The following is a 21,232-nucleotide window of genomic DNA, read 5'->3' on the forward strand; positions in this document are numbered from 1 at the left end:
AGGAGAATGGGGCAACTGTTCTAACTCTAGGCCTGCTATAGCACCATTTACATGGAGCCTGAGATACTGATCTACGGAGAAACAGCTCAGTCAGGAGTTACCCAGGCGGGCTGAAGGTATTGAGAGGCAGACACCCAGATAGAACAGCAGAGTGGATCTATCTGAGGGAACCAACAGCTTGAGAGCCTGCAGGACTGATACCTCTCCAGACTGAAGGCCCGGAGCAGAGATTCATCCACGTATTTAGCGCCTCTTTGACAGGTGATTCTTATTAATACACAGGTGTTCTATATTACCTATAACTCTAGAATATACCAAGTAGGCAGCTGTTACCTGCCTACCACTAATTACAAAGTAAAAGGTATCCTCCACAAAGGAGCCATGGGGGCAGGGTAAACTTAATGTATCTCAACATGGATCAGGTGTGCTATTTGCATAGCACATGAAGAAGCTGGCCACCTCACCCTCATTTTTTATTATATAAATGGGTTCTCTATCTGGCTGATGCCATGTTGCCTGCTTCTTTACCGTACGTGTGGTTGACAAAGAAAAGGGAAGATGGAGCCTTTTCCTATGGGCACAGCTGCCAGCATTCACCTGTGCAAGCTTTTAGCTTGCTTTCTATGTTTGCAGCTTGATTTTTCAGGTTGCTCTTTGTTAGAAACGTTTTGGGGCCACTTTGCATTAAAAGGGAAACCTTGTCAAGGACTTTCTTTTCCTCACTATCTGCCTAAATAATTTTTTTTCTAGGTCCTGTATCATTTTCTCTGTCTCTCCCTATCTTTCAAATTTTCCTTGCTTAATGGAGGCAGATGAAGGAATAAAGCAAAATCTTTTAGAGATGCAATGTTTCTGAGTTTTCTTCTTAATTTCTAGGCAGATTTGAAGAAAATTACCTGATTGATTTCTTTATTTCTATTTTTTGAGACAAGTTTCACTCTCGTTGCCCAGGCTGGAGTGCAATGGCGCTATCTTTGCTCACTGCAACCTCTGCCTCCTGGATTCAAGTGATTCACCTGCCTCAGCCTCCTGAGCAGCTGGGATTATAAGCCTCCACCACCATGCCTAGCTAATTTTTGTCTTATTACTAGGGATGGGGTTTCTCCATGTTGGCCAGGTTGGTCTCAAGTTCCTGACCTCAGGTGATCCACCCTCCTCAGCCTCCCAAAGGGCTAAAATCCTGTGAGCCAAGGCACCCAGCCAAATTACCTGTTTTAAAGAAAACTACTGAGAACCTTAGAGTTTTAAAATTTAACCCCTGCCCCGCCATTCCTGTCAAGATATATGTGAGGACAGGAGGGGAGCTATAGCAAGAAAGTTCGTCCTCTCACTTGCGCCATGGCGAGTACACCATTCTTTTCTGAAACACAGAGAACAGGACTGAAAGATAGAGTCACATATTTTTCAAATTAACTTTTCCATGTTGACACTAAATGAATATGATAGAATTGTAAGAGGAAAAAAGCGGTTTTGAACTGTTGACCCTGTCTTCAGAGAAAATGAAGTCATTTTTACTCATCTGTTTTATCTGCTTAAATCATATGGATCAAATAAAATCTTAGGTACAAGGGGTGAAAATGCTGTCAGAAGCCTTCATGAGAATAAATCCTATTCAATAAAAATTTATGATGTTGTGACTGTTCTAGATTTTTAAGAGGATTTTGGGTTATTATTCATGTCTCCAGTGGGCCTGCACAGACTTTGTTATTAATCCTTCAACAGCAGGAAAATAAAAGCAGAAGTGTTAAATGTATAGAAAAGTAATCTTTCACAAATTATGAAGTGTATTCCAGTATAACATGATATCTGCCAAAAGAAAAGCTATAAAGTTAGATTTTCTTGGAGTGATTTTTATAAAACAATCATGAATTTGATGTTTAAATGTTTTGAGTTTGATTTCCATTTCTTTAGAATGCAGTGGCAATGACAGATTATTCCTTTACTGCCTATTAAAATGTAAGTCAGTCTGTAGTCTCTAAATTTGGTTTCCGCTGAATCCATGACTAAACTAGAGTGAAAGGTACATTACCACTTTGATTTCTGTTCAAGAAAGAAATATATGCAGTATTATAAAGAGAAGTCAAAGCAGGCTGCTGGATAGCATATCTAATCTGTGACTTTCTTGGATTTGGTGACAAGAGACATGAATATTTCACTCTGCTTTTTAAAAGAGAGTTTGAAGTTGCGCTGGCTGTTACTTCTATGATGATAACTTTCCCAGAAGAGTCTAGACAAATGCAATCTTCTGGAGTCATGAAAAGTAAAACACTGTTGTTAAAATGTCTAATTATCTGAGCACCAGTGCCCTTAAGTGCCATAAGTTATCATTATGGAATCTGTAAACAATAATGCCAAATAAATAGAGGATGTGTTCCATGCTACTGAAACTGTATATGGATATGAAACCGCATATGGGTAAAGAAGGCTGGGAAAAGATGCCATGTTTTAAAATAAAGCTGGGCACGGTGGCTCATGCCTGTAATCCCAGCACTTTGGGAGGCTGAGGTGGGCAGATAACTTGAGGTCAGGAGTTTGAGACCAGCCTGGCCAACACGGTAAAACCCCCACTCTACTAAAAATATAAAAATTACCCAGGTGTGGCGGTGCACACCTATAATCCTAGCTACTGGGGAGGCCGAGGCAGGAGAATCACTTGAACCCGGGAGGCAGAGATTGCACTGAGCCAAGATCACACCACTGCACTCTAGCCTGGACAACAGAGCAAGATTCCCTCTTAAAATAAAGAAATAGAGTAGTACACTATTGTCTTGAAAACTGACACAAGTCTTTTGGGCATTTATACTTCTTAGATTATTTTTTGATAGAGATAGATTATATCTAATGTTTGAAGGCAGGTGAGGTTTATGGGTTTCCTCCACACCCCCATCCCTCTATTAGGTAATACATTACAACAAAAGCCCATAGTGTTATATTAACGGATATTTATTAGAAGACTGGCACGAGAAAGTCTTGCAACCTGTAAGTTAGATAAAGTTCTAGCTTTCTGTTTCGTTGGCTGCTTCAGAAGTACCATGCAGGAAAGATTCACTCAAGGCAATGATACTGACCATAATCTAGTGGCAGGATTTGGCTGTCCTTGTTTGAGTGAGGTAACAAAAATCATCCAGTGTGAGGAAAAAATGAACTTCTCTTGTGTTAGGCCATTAGTTTTGGGGTTTACTTGTTATAGGCGTTAGCATACTCTGACTAATAGGTTACTTTTACAGAACAGGGCCAGCATTGCTCTTATTTTCTTCATTTTCTAGAGTGAGAAGTAAGCCATTAGAGCTTTATAAATTACAGACATAAAGAAATTGGCCAAGTATGAAAGAATCTGTGGGTATATGTATAATAAATATTATTGTGTGTTGCCTAAATCGTATACATATATATTTTCTTTTAGGAGTAGCCTGACTCATAGATGGCATTGGTAGAAGTATTCCAGAAGATTTATGTGACATTTACTAGGTTTAAGAATTATCTAGAAAAGGGCCTGGCATGGTGGCTCACACCTGTAATCCCAAAACTTAGGGAGGCTGAGGTGGAGCTCAGAGTTCAAGACCAGCCTGGGCAACATGGCAAGACCCTTTCTTAAGAAATGAAATAAAATACCCCCCCCAGAATTATCTGGAAGAAGGGTTGCATTGAAAAGGCTGAGTCCTAAAAGACTCTGAGTTTCTTTTTTATTTTATTTTTTTTGAGATGGAGTCTCACTCTGTCACCTAGGCTGGAGTGCAGGGGTGCCATCTTGGCTTACTGCACCTCTGCTTCCCATGTTCAAGAGATTCTCTTGCCTCAGCCTCCCACGTAGCTGGGATTACAGGTACATGCCACCATGTCCAGCTAATTTTGTGTGTGTGTTTTTAGTAGCGATGGGATTTTACCATGTTAGCTAGGCTGGCCTCTAACTTCTGAGCTCAAGTGATCTGCCTTCCTTGGCCTCCCAAAGTGCTGTGATTACAGGGATGAGCCACTGTGCCCAGCCAAGACTCTGAGTTTCTGATTTTGTTTTTGCCATGTAATCTTCACTTCTTCCTCGAGTACCAGGAAAGTATTCTTAGTTAGATATAAACAAACATTTTATTTTACCTCTCCTATATTGTCCCATTAAACAACTTATTTACTTTTATTAAAATTGAAGAATTAAAATGTACCACAGGGAAGAATTAAAAAACTGTATAAAAGCAGTAGAAAAACCAGGCTTTGTCAGCTATACTTAAACTGACTTAGTGCTATCATTTTATCTCTAAAACCCTTTTATTAACATTTTTCTCTCAGAAGATACTTAAGCTGTATTCTGATTATTTATAGTAATGCATTGAACTTGATCAAAATTCATTAATAGGGTGTTGGAGTGGCTAGCAGGAAATCAGAGAGACAGATACATTTGAAGTACAAGGGAATCCAGATTAAATTAAAATTACACTTTGTTTTCCAGTATCTTAAGAATTGTATTTGTGTCTTTGAGTGTAATTAGAGTGTAGACTGCACTGGGCAAGCCTTGCCTATTTCTGTTGGTAGATGTGGGAAGCAGCTTCTCACATGACTCCCAAATAATGATCCCATTTCCTGGTACCCATGCCTTTGTCTTCTTCTCTTGAGTGTGAGTTGGCCCAGTGACATGCTTCTAGTGGAATATGGAAATAGTTATGGGCTGTCATTTCTGAGATTCAAAGATGGAAGACAAAAAAGATTCTGTTTTCCATCTTGCTCACCCTCTCTCTCTTTTGCCCTTGCTTTGATGAGAACAAGATGCTCTGGTGTGAGCTTCCCTATGGAGACATCCAAGTGTGAAAACACTGAGGGAGGCCTCTAGACAACAACCTATGAGGGACTGAACCCTGCCAAAAGCCATATGAGCAGATCCTTCCCCAGTCAAGCCTTTGGATGACCGCAGTCCAGCTGATGCCTTGATTGTAGCCTTGTGAGTTGCCTTGAGCCTGAGACTCCAGCAAAGTTGTGCCAAGATTCCTGATTCACTGAGACAGTTACTAAATGTTTGTTGATTTAAGCTGCTGTATTTCAGAGTAATTTGTTAGGCAACAATTGATAACTGATACAGCAGATGAAATTACAGATGGGAAGATGAAGATTATAAGGCTAATAAAGCCCTATACGTATAGTTAAATTAAGGCTGGGATATTAAATATAAATGAAAATGCTCTTTCTTGAAATTGTTTTTGTAGATCACTGCTACATTAAGGAGCCTGTGGTGGTTATTGGGAGCATGATTAAACAGTGGATAACTTGATGGACCTGAAGTCATGAAGAAGTCTGGGCCAGGAAATCGGCAATACACAGGTGCATTTTTATTGCCTATTTGTTGTGTAATTCTTTGATTGTAAGTGATATTGTCTAGGCCAAATCATAACCTCCTAAATTAATCTATCATTTATGTCTATGAAGATAAATTCTGAGAACAAATACGTGTGTAAAGATAAATTTTTTTTTATATTTCTCAGTTTTTTTTTAATGTAGATAAATCTTTTTTTATTGTACTTTAGGTTCTTGGGTACATGTGCAGATCATGCAGGGTTGTTGCATAGGTACATACATGGCAAGGCGTTTTGCTGCCTCCCTCCCCCCCATCATCTATATCTGGCACTTCTCCCCATGTTATCCCTTCCCAACCTCCCCAATCCCTGCTGTCCCTCCCTTAGCCCCAACAACAGACCCCAGTATGTGATGCTCCCCTCCCTGTGTCCATGTGTTTTCATTGTTCAACACCCACCTATGAGTGAGAACATGTGGTATTTGCTTTTCTGTTCTTGTATCAGTTTGCTGAGAATGGTGGTTTCCAGATTCATCCATGTCCCTACAAAACATGAACTCATCCTTTTTTTGTGGCTGTGTAGTATTCCATGATGTATATGTGCCACATTTTCTTTGTCCATTCTATCACTAATGGGCATTTGGGTTGGTTCCAGATCTTTGCTATTGTAAACAGTGCCACAGTGAAAATACACATGCATGTGTCTTTATAATAGAATGATTTATAATCCTTTGGGTATATACCCAGTAATGGGATTTCTGGATCAAATGGTATTTATATTTCTAGATCCTTGAGGAATTACCACACTGTCGTCCACATTGGTAGAACTAATTTACACTCCCACCAACGTGTGAAAGTATTCTTTTTTCTCCACATCCTCTCCAGCATCTGTTGCCTCCTGATTTTTTAAATGATCGCCATTCTAACTGGCATGAGATGGTATCTCAAGGTAGTTTTGATTTGCATTTCTCTGATGACAAGTGATGATGAACATTTTTTCATGTGTTTGTTGGCCTCATAAATGTCTTCTTTTGAAAAGTGTTCATCTCTTTCTCCCACTTTTGAATGGGTTTGTTCTTTTCTTGTAAATCTTCTTTAGTTCTTTGTAGATTCTGGATATTACGCCTTTGTCAGATGGGTAGATTGCAAAAATTTTTTCCCATTCTGTTAATTGCTGCTTCACTGTAACGATTGTTTCTTTTACTGTGCAGAAATTAACTTTAATTAGATCCCATGTGTCTATTTTGGCTTTTGTTGCCATTGCTTTTGGTGTTTTAGTCATGAAGTCCTTGCCTATGCCTATGTCCTGAATTGTTTTGCCTAAGTTTTCTTCTAGGATTTTTATGGTGTTAGGTTTTATGTTTAAATCTTTATCATTGACCATAATGTTAAACTAGACAGGAAATATTAGGTTTTATCATCGTTTCCTGTGAAAGCAATAGGTAGAAGGACTGAGCTTTCATTTAAACATTTAATTTATGGCTTTTGGCAACAACAACAAAGGATTGGAAGAGAATGACTCAGATGTATGGATGTTGTTTTATTTCAGCAAGTATTAGATATGAGATTTAAAGAATCATGTTTATTCCCCAGAAGTCTAATACCTCTCCTAGTGTAAGTCAGATGGTTACTAACTTCAGATCAATGTCTGCTATATTACCTGGATATTTTTGACTGAATAATATGTTAAGTTCTGTAGAATTATAATCCTGACTTATGCAATCTATTAATCTACTCAACCTTATTCATAAAATGGACAACCACATTCAGTTGTACAATCAGTGCAGCACAAGTAATTAAAAAGTTTGTGCCATTAAATAATTGTTTTTATGAACCTGTATGTAATAAGCAGGATAAGGTTAGTATCCCAATCACTACATTGTTGGCCATTTAAGGTATTCTAATGACCAGGAAACAGTGCTGAATCTAAGTGGAACCATTGTAAAACTGCTCCAAAGGAAAAAAAGTGAGAACATGCTGTGAGATCTTAATCACTCAGCAAAAAGCGATTTCCTCTGGTTGGCTTTGACTAACTGTGGATTTCATTCCATTCAGTTTTGTGGGAAAAGCCTAGTCCACTGACTTCATAGAATAACCTATTGGAATATGGCTGTCAGGATCCAAAGATATCCAGACTCTTCCTTGGGTCTTTTAAAGTTGGTGCAACAGAAACTTCCTATGTTGTCTCTCCGGATCTGAGCTGAACAATCTCAAGTTAGTAGTTCACTTTTAGTAAACCAAGTAATTTTTGCCAATAGAAATCTTACATTCTCACTACTTCCTAGAAATTAGAGCTAGTAATGTATTTCGGTTTGAGGGAAAATATAGTAGAATATTTGTAGTAGCATATAACTTTTGCGGCATTACTAAGCCCATGTCTCAAGTACATGCCAGGGTAAAATACAGCATTTCCCAAGGACACATACCTACTCTGTATCCTCACTGGTATCATATCTGGAAATCTAGACTACATCTGGCTCCAAATGAACTTGTTACAAAGTCCATGGCTTCTGTGACTGACAAACTTTGGGATTTCTCTGTTTGCCTTTGAAAGATGGTCAGTGACAGACCTTATGAGATGATCAGGAGGATGTGAACATGTGTAGGAAATGAGAGTGAAGAGGTCCAGCTACACATCTTTGTTCTCAATATTGTGCTTTCTTGGAGACCTATACTTTCTAAAAACATTCTAAGGGAATTAGCATCACATGGAAATGACGTAGAACTAGGAGTCAGACAGATGTAGTTCAAATCCAGGATTTGTCAATTACTAGCTACCTGACCTTTGGCAAATTACTACATTTCCACAGATCTTAGTTTTCAGTTTGTAAAAGGGAAATAATGACACATACCTCCTAAGATTGTTTTAAGATTCTAATTTTGTATTTGGCACAGCACATGGTGTATATTAGACATGCAATGAATGTTAGCTCTTATATAGAATAGCTCACCTCATGAAATTGCTGACCATGCCCAGCTCACAGAAATAATTAGTAACTAATATTTATGTGGTGCCTTCCCAGTTATAGCATGCTTTCAACTCCACTAACTCATTTGACACAGCAAGGTAGAGGGATTAGAGTCATTGAGAAACGTGGCAGAGTTAAAATGAAAAGTGGTAGAGTTGGGACTGGAAAGCACTCCAAATTCTATATTTTTACCACAATATAGCACTGCCTCTCAGAAATATATTCTTCCTATGAAATCCTACATAATATTGCTTTTACTACTCATTTGGCACTTATTACTCATTGTCTTAAATAGTGATTTCTTTTTATGTTCTGTTTCCTCAGTGAAGTAGGAGTGGGCACCAAGCTTCACGAATCTCTTTGGTTAAGGTGAAGTGGTTGGGCGTCGTGGCTCATGCCTGTAATCCCAATAATGACCTAGCTTAGAAAACACTCAATACATTGGATTTATATATTAGTGGGGACTCTTGGTTGTAAACAACGGAAATAGATGATTTTGGCTAATCTAAGCAAGAAGGAATCTATTGAAAGACTCTTATAGGCTTACATAATTTATAGGAAGGTGAGGAACTAAGCTGGAAACAGGTGTCTCCAAGGCTCCTTGTGAGATAAAAGCACAACACTGGATTTATTAAAGGGAAAGTATAGACAGGATTCTACTACTTGGAAAAAAATCAGCTGTTCCATTTTTAATTTCTATGTCACTCCATTCAAGAATCACATTTCCAGGAGAGAATGTTTGAATGGCGCATTTTGGGGCATGGGTCTCTCCTTTGTCTCGTGGGAGCTGGGAGTCTGACTATATGCCTACTGGACCATGTCCAGTGGGTGTAGAATTAAGTTTTCAACATGAAATTTAGATGTGTTTAGAAAGGAGAACTAGGTGCTGGAAGCCACCCTTTGGCCTTCAAAAACAAACAATCCTCTACAATTGATTAGTTAAATAATTAAAAAATGATTTGTTAATCATGTTCGATTTTGTGTGGATTCTGGAATAGGGAGTATGGATAGTGGATGACTCAGGTCTATAACACTTTATCTAAAAATGTTCAAGGATGTGAGGTACTAGATTGTTATTCTTCACTTTCCCAGATCTTGAACCATACAAATGTGCTTGGAGAAGGCTAAAAGCAACATTATGTATAATTTGGTTGAAAATAGACTGTTATTTCAGATAATGGAGATAATTTTCAGTCTTAACTCCACCAGTTATCACATTGATTTACTCTGTCAATAATCACAATAACTACAATTTATTAAGCAAATGCCGTAGTCTAAGCAGTGAGCCAGGTGTTATTATATTTGTTTCCTTATATAATACCTAATTGGTAGGTGCTGATAGTTTTCATTTTATAAATGAGAAAAGAGACAAAACAGGATGAAGGAATGTGTGTTAGGACACTCAGAAATTAAGCAGTTCAGATTCAAACCCAGGCTAGGAATCTCAGGCTCTTCTTACTAAATAATTCTATGTCTATATTAGGGACCTTTATATTATAACTTAATTATGAATTGGAAAAATATTGTGAAGTGGCTGGGCATTGTGCTTCATGCCTGTAATCCCAATACTCTGGGAAGCCAAGACAGGAGGATCACTTGCATCCAGGAGTTTGAGGCCAGCCCAGGCAACATAATGAGACCCTGTCTCTACAAAAAGTAAAAAATTAGCCGGGTATGGTGACACGTGCTTGTAATCCCAGCTGCTTAGGAGGCTGAGGAACCTCTTGAGCCTGGGATGTTGAGGCTACAGCGAACTGTGATTGTGCCACTGCACTCTGCCCTGGATGGCAGAGTGAAACCCTGTCTCTCACACACACTCACACATACACATACACACACACACACACATACACACACACACACACACACACAAAGGTAGAGTGCATTCAAAGCAAATTTCATATTTCTCTACTTACAATATACATTTGACAGACAAAAAGAAAATGACTGTAATGCAAAAAAAGTACTCAATTGTATATGATAATTTACATGGAAGAAACAAAAGGATAATTTTATTATATATTTTATCATAAATAATACACCAAATGAGAAAGTGCTATTTATATTTTATTCTATGAAAGCAAAAAATAACTTTTCTCCGTATTAAAAAATTGCTTCAAAAACCCCACAAAACGGTATATGGATTTACTTATTTATAATTCATAATAATATGACTGATTTTTCCCATCCAAGGTGTCTGGGCAAAAGAATTGTACTTCCCTAAACAAATTTTATTATTAAAAGACATTTTAATATAAATAACAATTTTAATCTCTCCAAGAAAACTTTGCATTTGAAACTCTAGACTTCCATAATCCAGCTATATGAGAGTCAATTTTCTGAGTTTTGAATGGAAAAAGAAAAATTTTTGTATGTCTTTCTAATGTAAAGAAAGATAGTTTTATATCTTTCGAATGTAAAGAAAGCAGGTAACTACTGCTTGTTGGGGAGCTTAACCTATTCAATGGACCAGGATACTAGTTAAGACTCTGAATATAATAATAATTAAAAAACCACCAGCATCCACGGAATGTTTACCCACAGACCCTGCTAAGTATTTTAAGTGAATTACTGCATCAATACTCATGACAACTGCATTAAAACTTCAGTTAAGCTTCCTTTTTGTTTCCACCTTGAAAGTCAGATCTGTACAAAAGACATTAGGGGAGTACTAAACACTGGGGTCTATTGGGGGGAAAAGGGGAGGGCCAGTGGGAGGGGGAGGTGGGGAGGGATAGCCTGGGGAGAAATGCCAAATGTGGATGAAGGGGAGAAGGAAAGCAAAGCACACTGCTATGTGTGTACCTATGCAACTGTCTTGCATGCTCTGCTCATGTACCCCAAAACCTAAAATCCAATAAAAAATTAAAAAAAAAAAAACAAAAAAGATGTATTCGGAACAAAGGGAGAGCATCTAAACTTCAATGAACAGTGCTTTAATGCATCCTTCTATATATTTGGAGAACAAGAATGGAGAGAAAAGGAGGAAGAAGTTTATAGAACTCTTTACTGGCTCTTGCATGATTTAGTGATGCCAAAAGTGAAACAGGTAAGCCATAAAACTTGAGTGTGTGTTCATGATCTGCTCTATCTTGGGGCTGGTTGTTCAAGATTTTAAGTATTCTCATTGATATGTGGCTTGGCAAGTAAAGTGATAGCCAGAAGACCATTCTCTGTCCAGTTTTAGGGTCTCTATCCTGAGTGGAAGATATCTTCTCATCTATCTGTGGGACCTCCCTACCCACTTGCTCCATATGGGGTCTTTTGCCTTGACAGATGGTTTTTATTTAGTATTGTATGTACCTTTCCCCCTTCTAGTCACTCTCTCACTCAAACCTATAACTAACATTTTTTCACTATTGCTTTTCTTTGACATAGTTTTAAGTGATTCAGAGAAGTGAATACATGCATCAGCCTCTCCCAAAGGAAAACATATATTCCATCTGTGGTGGTGAATTTTGTATTGTCAACTTGACTGGGCCATGGGGTATCTGGATATTTGGTCTAACATTTTGGGTATCTGTGTTTTGGGATGAAATTAACGTCTAGCTTGGTAGACTGAGTAAAGCAGATTACCCTTTTTAATGTGGATAGGGCTCATCCAATCATTTAAGGCTTGAGTAGAACGAAAAGGCTGACTCTTCTTCAAATATAAGGAAACTACTCCTCCCTGACTGCTTTGAGCTAGGACATTGGTCTTTTCTGGCCTTTAGACTTAGACAGAAACATTGGCTCTTCTTGGGTCTCAAGCCTGCTGCTTTCATATTGAACCTTGGCTCTCCTGCAGAGAACCTGGCTCTCCGGGTGCTCAAGACTTTTGACTCAGGATGAAACTATAGATTGGCTTTGCTGGATCTCCAGCTCCTGACTGCGGACCTTGGGACTTAGACTCTATAACTGCATGAGCAAATTACTGATTATCTATCTATCTATCTATCTATCTATCTATCTATCCATCCATCCATCCATCCACCCACCCACCCACCCACCCACGCACCCATCCACCTACCTACTTACCTACCTACCTATTTATTTATCCTTCCATCCATCCACCCTCTTGGTTCTGTTTCTCTGGAGAACTCCAATACAATACCCAAAGGAAATACACACACACACACACACACACACACACACACGCATATACACACATAGACTCACTTATATATAATGTGTATATGTGTATCCCTAAAGAAAAAAGTAACTTCCTATTTTATGAACCAGGAAAGTTGAGAACGTTATCGAAGGACACGTACAGAAATAGAATGGGCATGGATTTAATTCTAGGTCTCCAGAGTAGACCTCCGATGAAGACTATTATCCTTATTGATTTGAGCAATGAGCAGCTTACTTAGCAGATTGTGGATGAAATACACATGAGGAATAGTACATGAAAAAATAATTCCTAGGGAAATTTCTATTTTGTGTTTAAGATTCATTGTCTTGTTCTTTAGAATGTATCTTGGATCCTTAAAACAACACAGATGAGTTAAATCTATGAATTTATTCCCAGCAAATGAGTGCTTGGGAATATGTCTGATGCTTATTTGAAGGTTTAACAACTTCTCAACATGCTCTAAAAATAAAAATAACATGGCACATGCTGTACATTCACTTGTCAAATTCCTTACATCACTGTGTGAACAGTTTTGTGATTCCTGGAAATATTGACTTAAATGTTTTTCTCATTGGCTCTTACAATTCATAACAAATCCAGAAAGCTTCTGAGAGACTCTCTTAATGGAAATCATCTTTTAAAATGGAAAAACTTTATTGATTAAAATAAAACAGCAAGCTCCAAACCTGTGGCTCTTAGTTTTACGTTTTATCAATACTTGTACGGCTTAGGCAATTTTAGGCATATTACTCTGATAAAGAATGCTTTTTCTATTATCAGGTGGAAGTTAGCAGCAGATTCTTTTTCCTCTCCTTAACATGAGTATGACTTTCCTCAGAAATACCAACCCACAAGGTACAAATAAAGTAAGCAGGCTTTATTGCTTCAGCTATCCTTTTCTGAGGTCCAGTGGAGAATGAAGATGGAAGTGTTAGCTAAGGAGAAGAATGTACCACAGTTTATTCTTCAGGATGAATAGAGCATGGATGTTCTGTTGATGGACATTTGGGTTGTTTACAGTTTTGGTTTTTATAAACAAAGATGCTATGAACATTTTTTTTGCACAAAAAATAAAGGGGAGAGATGGAGGGTACAGTTTCTTTTTGTTCAAGGGAGAATTTAGCTCATGCTGGTGTGGAAGAAGAGGGTTGGGTCTTCTTGGCAGTCTGTGGGTTTCTAAAGGAAATTGGTACTTCCTGATTGGTTTGGTGGGGTCAGTTTTATCAGAGATGGAGAAGCATTGATTGACAGTAGAGGTGTGGACATGACGTGGACTGTGTTGTCTCAGCGTCACCAGCAGTGTGGCCACCAGGGATTCCCTGGTGTCCTTCCTGACTGTTACTCAGACTAGCCAGCAACTTGGGGACTTGTCTGCTAAGGCACAAATCATCACCAGTTCTTTAACAATATGTAGTGAAAGCTAATCATGTTCTTTTAATTCATAGAATAGATGCCTAAATTTAAAAAGGTACATTATTAAATTGTGTTCAGCCAGCTTGTCAACCGAGTATTTGTATGTGATGCCCAGGAAAATAAAGTCTAAGTATAAACTGGCATTTGTTCAGGGGGATGAAGTCATGGGGAGTCTTATGGGGTGGTTCCAAGAACTCCTACTGAAACACAGCTTTGCATTAATATGGTTGTGCATTAATAAAGATATTTCACCTAACTTTGAATAAACGGCCTGAAAAAGTACTTTCTTTTTCTATCAGTGTTTGTTTTTTTCCTATCAGTGTTTTTACTATCAGTGTATCAGTACATTCTGTTCTTTTAAAAACTTCTTTTATACTTGATAAATTTTTGTTATCCTTTATATAATTTTGTTCCTTACTTTTCTCTTCCACATTATGTTACATACACCTTCCATATTGGCATGGTTAAAAACATTTATTCAGATATCATTCACATACTATAAAATTCACCCTTTAAAGATATATAATTCAGTGATTTTCAGTATATTAAGATTGTACAACCATTAACACTAATTCCAGAAGTTTCAGCCCCCCCCCCCATTTCCCTCTTTCTCCAACTCCTGGAAACCACTAATCTATTTTTTCTCTCTATACATTTGTCTATTCTGGACATTTCATGTTAAGTGCAATCATACGATATGCAGCCTTTTATGTCTGGCTTCTTTTACTTAGCACAATGTTTTCAAGGTTCACACCTGGGTAATTTTTGTATTTTTTTTGGTAGAAACAGGATTTTGCTATGTTGCCCAGGCTTGTCTCGAACTCCTGGGCTCAAGGAATCCACCCACCTTGGCTTCCCAAAGTGCTAGGATTATAGGTGTGAGCCACTACACCCAGCCAAAAGAAGATATTTGAATGTAATTTTTTTTTTTTTTTAAGATAGGGTCTCATTCTGTCACCCAGGCTGGAGTGCAGAGGCACCATCTCAGCTCACTGCAACTTCTGCCTCTTAGGTTCAGGAGATTCTCCTGCCTCAGCTTCCTGAGTAGCTGGGATTACAGGCACGTGCCACCATGCCCAGCTAATTTTGTATTTTTAGTAGAGATGAGGTTTTGCCATGTTGGCCAGGCTGGTGTTGAACTCCTGGCCTTAACGGATCTGCTTGCCTTGGCCTTCCAAATCACTGGGATTACAGGTGTGAGCTACCGTGCTCAGCCTTAAATCATCATTTTATAAATTTTGGTTTTTCTTTGTTGGATTTTTGAAAGCAGCATATATTTGTAATCTTTGTTGGTTGTCATTCATAAAAGCTAAAGAAGAACTTCCCTATGTATCCTTCCTTTATTTCCACCATGGCCCAGAGTCAGTTAACTGGAGCCCTAATTTTAAAATATGGTGCCATATTGGAATTGCCTGGGGAATTTGAAAAAATACTGATGCCTGGGTTTCATTCCTAGGAGTTCTGCTTTAATTGGCTCAAGGAGCCCTGGGCACTGGGATTCTTGAAAGTGACTAAGTGGTTCTAATGTGTAGCAAAATATGAGAATCACTGATTCACATTCAACAATTATGGAAGAAAAACATTTTCCTGTGGGCTGAAGCCTAAAGATAATCAAGATAAATTTAGTGAGTATTAGAAAGTTCAAAGTAAATGATCCTTGCCTTTGTTTAATTCGGTTTGCTCGTTTTGCAAGTGTTCACAATCAGCTGAGGAACAGTGAGTACTGCGAGGCAGCCAATATTTCCAAAGAATTCAAGGGATAAAGGTTGCCGATTCTCTATATTTCTAGCCACTTTGTGGTACTCAGGGGAATGAGATGGTATTCCCTGAAAGAATTACAAGAACGGAGGAGGCTCATGGAGATGAGTGCCTAGCACTAGGGCCATCCATCCTCAGGAGTTGGCCTTCCCTGGCCTGGTAACCTCCTCCTCTGCCTCAGATGCCCGGAAGCTCTGACACTAACACCCACCCATGATGGGTCTGTAATTCCACTACTCAGACACTCAGGAGTTTTCCATATTGTAATCCTTCCCCCTTTACCCACTGAAACAAAAATAAACTGTAAAATCTACAGACCCAAAATGACTTGCTATATTTTATATTCTATATTATTTCCAAATAAATGGGTTACCAAATAGTTTGCCATAATATCAAAAGCCCTGTTGACTACTAGCTACTAAATGGAGTGGAGAAGAATGGCACCTACGGAAAACACCTATAAGCATCAATTTATTTAATAAAGAGAGATTAAATTCATTGTCCAACCGTTACTATAACTTTATGAACACAATAGAATTTAAAATATAGAAGAGTTTAATCTGAAGGCTAAATTTCATTAAAAAACAAAATAAGAAAACCAAACCAAATCTCAAAACTGGCTTGTAATCCCCGTACTTTGGGAGGCTGAGGTGGGTGGATCACCTGAGGTCAGGAGTTCAAGACCAGCCTGGCCAACATGGCAAAACCTGTCTCTACTAAAAATACAAAAATTAACCTGGTGTGGTGGCAGGTGCCTGTAACCCCAGCTACTTGGGAGGCTGAGGCAGGAGAATTGGTTGAATTGAGGAGGCAGAGGTTGGCCTGAACCAAGATCACCACACTGCACTCCAGCCTGGGTGACAGAGTGAGACTGTCTTAAAAAAAAAAAAATACCAACATGCCTTATATGTGGATATCAAAGCATAACCAGCCAGTAATAACATTTAATTGAGAAACTTGCATAATTAAGCAAGGATCATAAGCTGTTTAAATTAGTTTCAGTTCTGGCTAAGTTTCCAGGGTGGTAGGTGCTGCATTCCAACAGGAAATATGAGATACTTGAGCTGTAAAAGAGAACAAAAACTAATTGTATGATGCTAAATTACTCTTCCACATAAGGTTATAAGTGAGTTAGAAGTTTGAAGATGGGAGGAAGATTCTGAGAGGGCTGTTTTGTCCTAGGAGATCTTACATCCTCCTCCCCAAAAGCAGAGGGGTGGGTGGATGGGGTTTCTTCCAGCCTTGGGATTGCATTTATCTTGTCCAAGGGCACTGCCTTGAGAAAGGTGAGAACTGAGAGAAAAGAAAGTAGAGATACATGCTAGATGCCCAGGGGATAAGGGGAAAGCTGCAAGTGACCACCCAGAAAAACTGGTTAACTCTAGGGAAAGGAATACAAGGGAAAGTCCCTGTGATAAGTCTACAGAAGAACTCACTGAAGCTGCTCATGAGAAAACAGGTGCCATCAGCCAAGTAAGATCTTTATTCTCCTCATTCCTCCTTCAAATCATCTGCCTCCAAAGACCATAAACCTAACAGTCTACCTGAAAACATGGGTAGAAGCCAAGAATGTTCCTTTTTGTTTCCTAGACAATCCAATCCTTGAAAATCAACCTTTAAGATTTAAAGTTTGTTTTTTTTTTTTTTTTTTTTTTTTTTTTTTTTTTTTTTTTTTTTAGAGAGAAAGAAAGAAAAAGAAAGAGGAATGAAGAAAAGGAAAAAAGAGTAAGAGGAGGAGGGAGAGAGAATGGGAGTGTTGTTTAGTTGCCCAAGCTAGAATGCAGTCTAAAAATGGGTATTGAAAACCTCCCTTATACCATCAATTGTGCTTAATAATGGCCAACCAATATTTCATTTAAACCTGTGAGTAGGTGTGATGTGGTACTGATAAGAGTGCATATCTTGTGTGTTTAAAGTGGAGAGTTCTATAAATGTTTATTAAGTTTACTTGTTCCGGATCTGAGTTTAAGTCCTGGATATTCTTGTTAATTTTCTGTCTCATTGATCTATCTAATATTGATGTTGAAACCTCCCACTACTACTGTGTGGGAGTCCAAGTCTCTTTACAAGTCTTATGTATCCTATATTGGGTGCATACACATCCAGGATCGTCAGCTTTTCTTGTTGCATTGATCATTTTACCATTACGTCCTCTTGTGATCTTTGTTACTTTCAAATCCATTCCATCAGAGGCAAGAATTACAACCTCTACTTTTTATTTATTTATTTATTTTTGGTTGACAAATCTTTCTCCATCCCTTCGTTTTGACTCTTTATGTATCCTTGCAAGTAAGGGGTCTGGATGCAACATACCGATGGGTTTTGGCTGTATCTTTTGATTGGGGGATTTAGTCAATTTAAATTTAAAATTATTGCCATTTGATGTTAGCTGGCTATTTTGCCCATTAGTTGATATAAATTCTTCATTATGTTGATACTCTTTACTTTTTGGTATATTTTTAGAAAGGCTAATACTGGTTGTTCCTTTCCATGTGTAATGCTTCTTTCAGAAGCTCTTGTAAAGCAGGCCTGGTGGTAATGAAATCTCTGAGTACTTGCTTATTCACAAAATATTTTATTTTTCCTTTGATTGTAAAGCTTAGTTTGGCTGGATGTGAAATTCTGGGTTGAAAGTTCTTTTCTTTAAGGATGTTAAATATTGGCCCCCACTCTCTTCTGGCTTGTAGGGTTTCCGCTGAGAGATCAGCTGTGAGTCTGATAGGCTTCCCTTTGTGGGTAACCTGACCTTTCTCTCTGGCTGCCCTTAGTATTTTCTCTTTCATTTCAACCCTGGTGAATCTAAGGATTATGTTTGGGGTTGCTCTTCTTGAGGAGTATCTTTGTGGTGTTCTCTGTATTACCTGGGGTTGAATATTGTCCTGCCTTGTTAGGTTTGGAAAGTTTTCCTGAATAATACCCTAAGAGTATTTTCCAGCTTGGATTCATTCTCTTTGTTACATTCAGGTACACCTATCAAACGTAGATTAGGTCTTTCCACATAGTCCCATATTTCTTGGAGACTTTGCTCATTCCTTTTTATCCTTTTTTACTCTATTCTTGTCTTTTCGTTTTATTTCATTAAGTTGGTCTTCAACCTCTGATATCCTTTCTTCTGCTTGATCAATTAGGCTGTTAAAACTTGTGCATACTGGCTGGGCATGGTGGCTCACACCTGTAATCCCAGCACTTTGGTAGGCTGAGGCAGGTGGATCATGAGGTCAAGAGATCGAGACCATCCTGGTCAACATGGTGAAACCCCATCTCTACTAAAAAATACAAAAAATTAGCTGGGCATGGTGGCATGTGCCTGTAATCCCAGCTACTCAGGAGGCTGAGGCAGGAGAATTGCTTGAACCCAGGAGGAGGAGGTTGCGGTGAGCTGAGATCATGCCATTGCACTCCAGCCTGGGTAACAAGAGCAAAACTCCTTCTCAAACAAACAAACAAAAACTTGTGCATACTTCATGAAGTTCTCGTGTTGTATTTTTCAACTCCATTAATTCACTTATATTCCTCTTTATATTATCTATTCTTGTTAGCATTTCATCAAACCTTTTTTTCAAAGTTCTTAGTTTCTTTGCATTGGGTTAGAACAAGTTCCTTCAACTCCCAGAAGTTTCTTATCATCCACCTTCTGAAGCCTGCCTCTGTTAATGGAACACAATCTTTCTCCATCAGGCCTTGTTCCGTTGCTGACGAGGAACTATAATCCCCTGTTGAGGGAGAGGCATTCTGATTTTGGGTATTCTCAGCCTTTTTAGGCTGGTTTCTTCCCTTCGTTATAAATTTATCCATCTGTTGTGTGTGTAATTACCACCTTTCTAATTAGGTTTCTGAGTGGACATCCAATTTATTGATTCCCAGCACCAGAATCTGAGCAACCCACTGTGCCAACTAAAACAGCGGCATTAAGATTGATGGTGCTTTTTCTGTCTGCACCATAAACTGCCGTGCCAAGGTGCCAGCAAAACTGCTGCGCCGGCCACAAGAGTCGCAGTGGTGACCCATGGAGCTCCTCCGCTGGGAATCTCCTGGTTCATGAGCAACAAAAGTTCGTCTAAAAGTGTGGCATCCTCTCGTTTTCTATGCTTTCACTGGGAGCCACAATCCCAAGCTGCTAACAATCAGCCATCTTGGATCTCTCCAAGATTTAAAGTTTTTTACTGTTTCAGTGGATTGGATATATCAGTTACTGAACTCAGTTTATATTTTTGGCTAAGTGATTGAAAAATTTTTATTGCCTAAAAATGACCATTAAAGTTGTAGAATTTGCTCTAAATGTTTTCAAGTTCAGAGAAATACCTAGTCCCACTGAAAGGCTGTGGAAAAAAATGAAGCTGTGTTTTGAATAGGCACCATAAGTTCTGCATGCTCTATTTATCTATTATTTTATTTTGACAGTGTCTTGCTGTCACCCAGGCTGTAGTAGAGTGGAGCAGTCAGAGCTCACTGCAGCCTCAAACTCCTGGGCTCAAGTGATCTTCCTGCCTCTGCCTCTGAAGTAGCTGGGACTGCAGGTGTGCATCACCATGGCCAGCTAATTAAAACATCAGTTTTTTTTTTTTTTTTTGTAGATACCGGGTTTTACTATGTTACACAGGCTGGTTTTGAACTCCTGGCCTCAAGCAGTGCTCCCACTTTGGCTTCCCAAAGTGCTAGGATTACAGACATAAGCCACTGCATGCAGCCTTCTTACTCAGTTTTAGGCATATAGATCTGTTGTACTGCAGGATAATTGCTGATACCAAAACATGAATCCTACAAAAGGAAATTGCTAAGTAGTAGACATTGCCTGCTGGAACCTCACCTGAAGAAAGTATAACAGCATTTGAACACTTCTCTCTATGCATTTTCCATTGGCCCCAGAGGATACTCATTACCCATTTAATTCCAGAGTGGGTTTACTAACCTCTGAGGACCACTTGTCTTGGACAATCTTAATATTCAATCAAAAATCTGACTTTAGGTAATACTGGCTGCTCTAGAAAGGTGGAATTCTTTTCTTTTTTTTACTAATGTACACATTAGAGATAGAGCCTTGGTCTGTTGCCCAGGCTAGAGTGCAGTGGCACAATCTCAGCTCACTGCAACCTCTGCCTCCTGGGTTCAGGTGATTCTCCTGTCTCAGCATCTTGAGTATCTGGCTAATTTTGTATTTTTAGTAGAGATGGGGTTTCATCATGTTGGTCCAGGCTGGTCTTGAACTCCTGACCTCAAGTGATCTACCCACCTTGGCCTCCTAAAGTGCTGGGATTACAGGTGTGAGCCACCATACCTGGCCAAGAATGTCCATTTAAAATAATCTTTTTCTTTGTATTTCAAGGTGACAATGTGCAAATATAGGAAACAATCAGAAAATAATTTTGACGATCTAATAAATATGGTGTCTAGTCTCTGAGGCTGTGCTAATTATTCTAGTTTTTAGAATTTTATATCAGGAAGGAGTAGACAGTTGTCACATGACAGAGCGGTGGGAAAAATATTTCTTCCACTCCTGTTTTATTTCATTCCTGCTACAGCTAAATAAATACAGTCCTGGAGGTAGGAACAGCTAAAAAAGAAAGGTCAACATGGGAGAGCTGAATGCAAATTTTGGAAACTGAACCTTATTACTTTTTTTTTTTTTTTGAGACCAAGTCTCATTCTGTTGCTCAGGTTGGAGTGCAGTGGCACAATCTCGGCTCACTGCAACTTCCACCTCCCAGT

At 38.7% G+C, this 21,232-nt stretch overlaps 1 long non-coding RNA gene across 1 annotated transcript in view; it reads left to right on the top strand.

The window, feature by feature from the left end:
* The window catches only part of LOC118144221 (uncharacterized), a 120,922-nt gene continuing 99,690 nt past the window's right edge, over positions 1-21,232 (top strand). Inside the window, exons 1-2 of the long non-coding RNA XR_004728769.3 lie at positions 1-261; positions 5,187-5,301. This is a non-coding gene — a long non-coding RNA (uncharacterized LOC118144221). The remainder of the gene's footprint in view (positions 262-5,186; positions 5,302-21,232) is intronic.

This window comes from Callithrix jacchus, chromosome 9 (assembly GCF_049354715.1).
Source record: "Callithrix jacchus isolate 240 chromosome 9, calJac240_pri, whole genome shotgun sequence".
Lineage (NCBI taxonomy): Eukaryota > Metazoa > Chordata > Mammalia > Primates > Cebidae > Callithrix > Callithrix jacchus.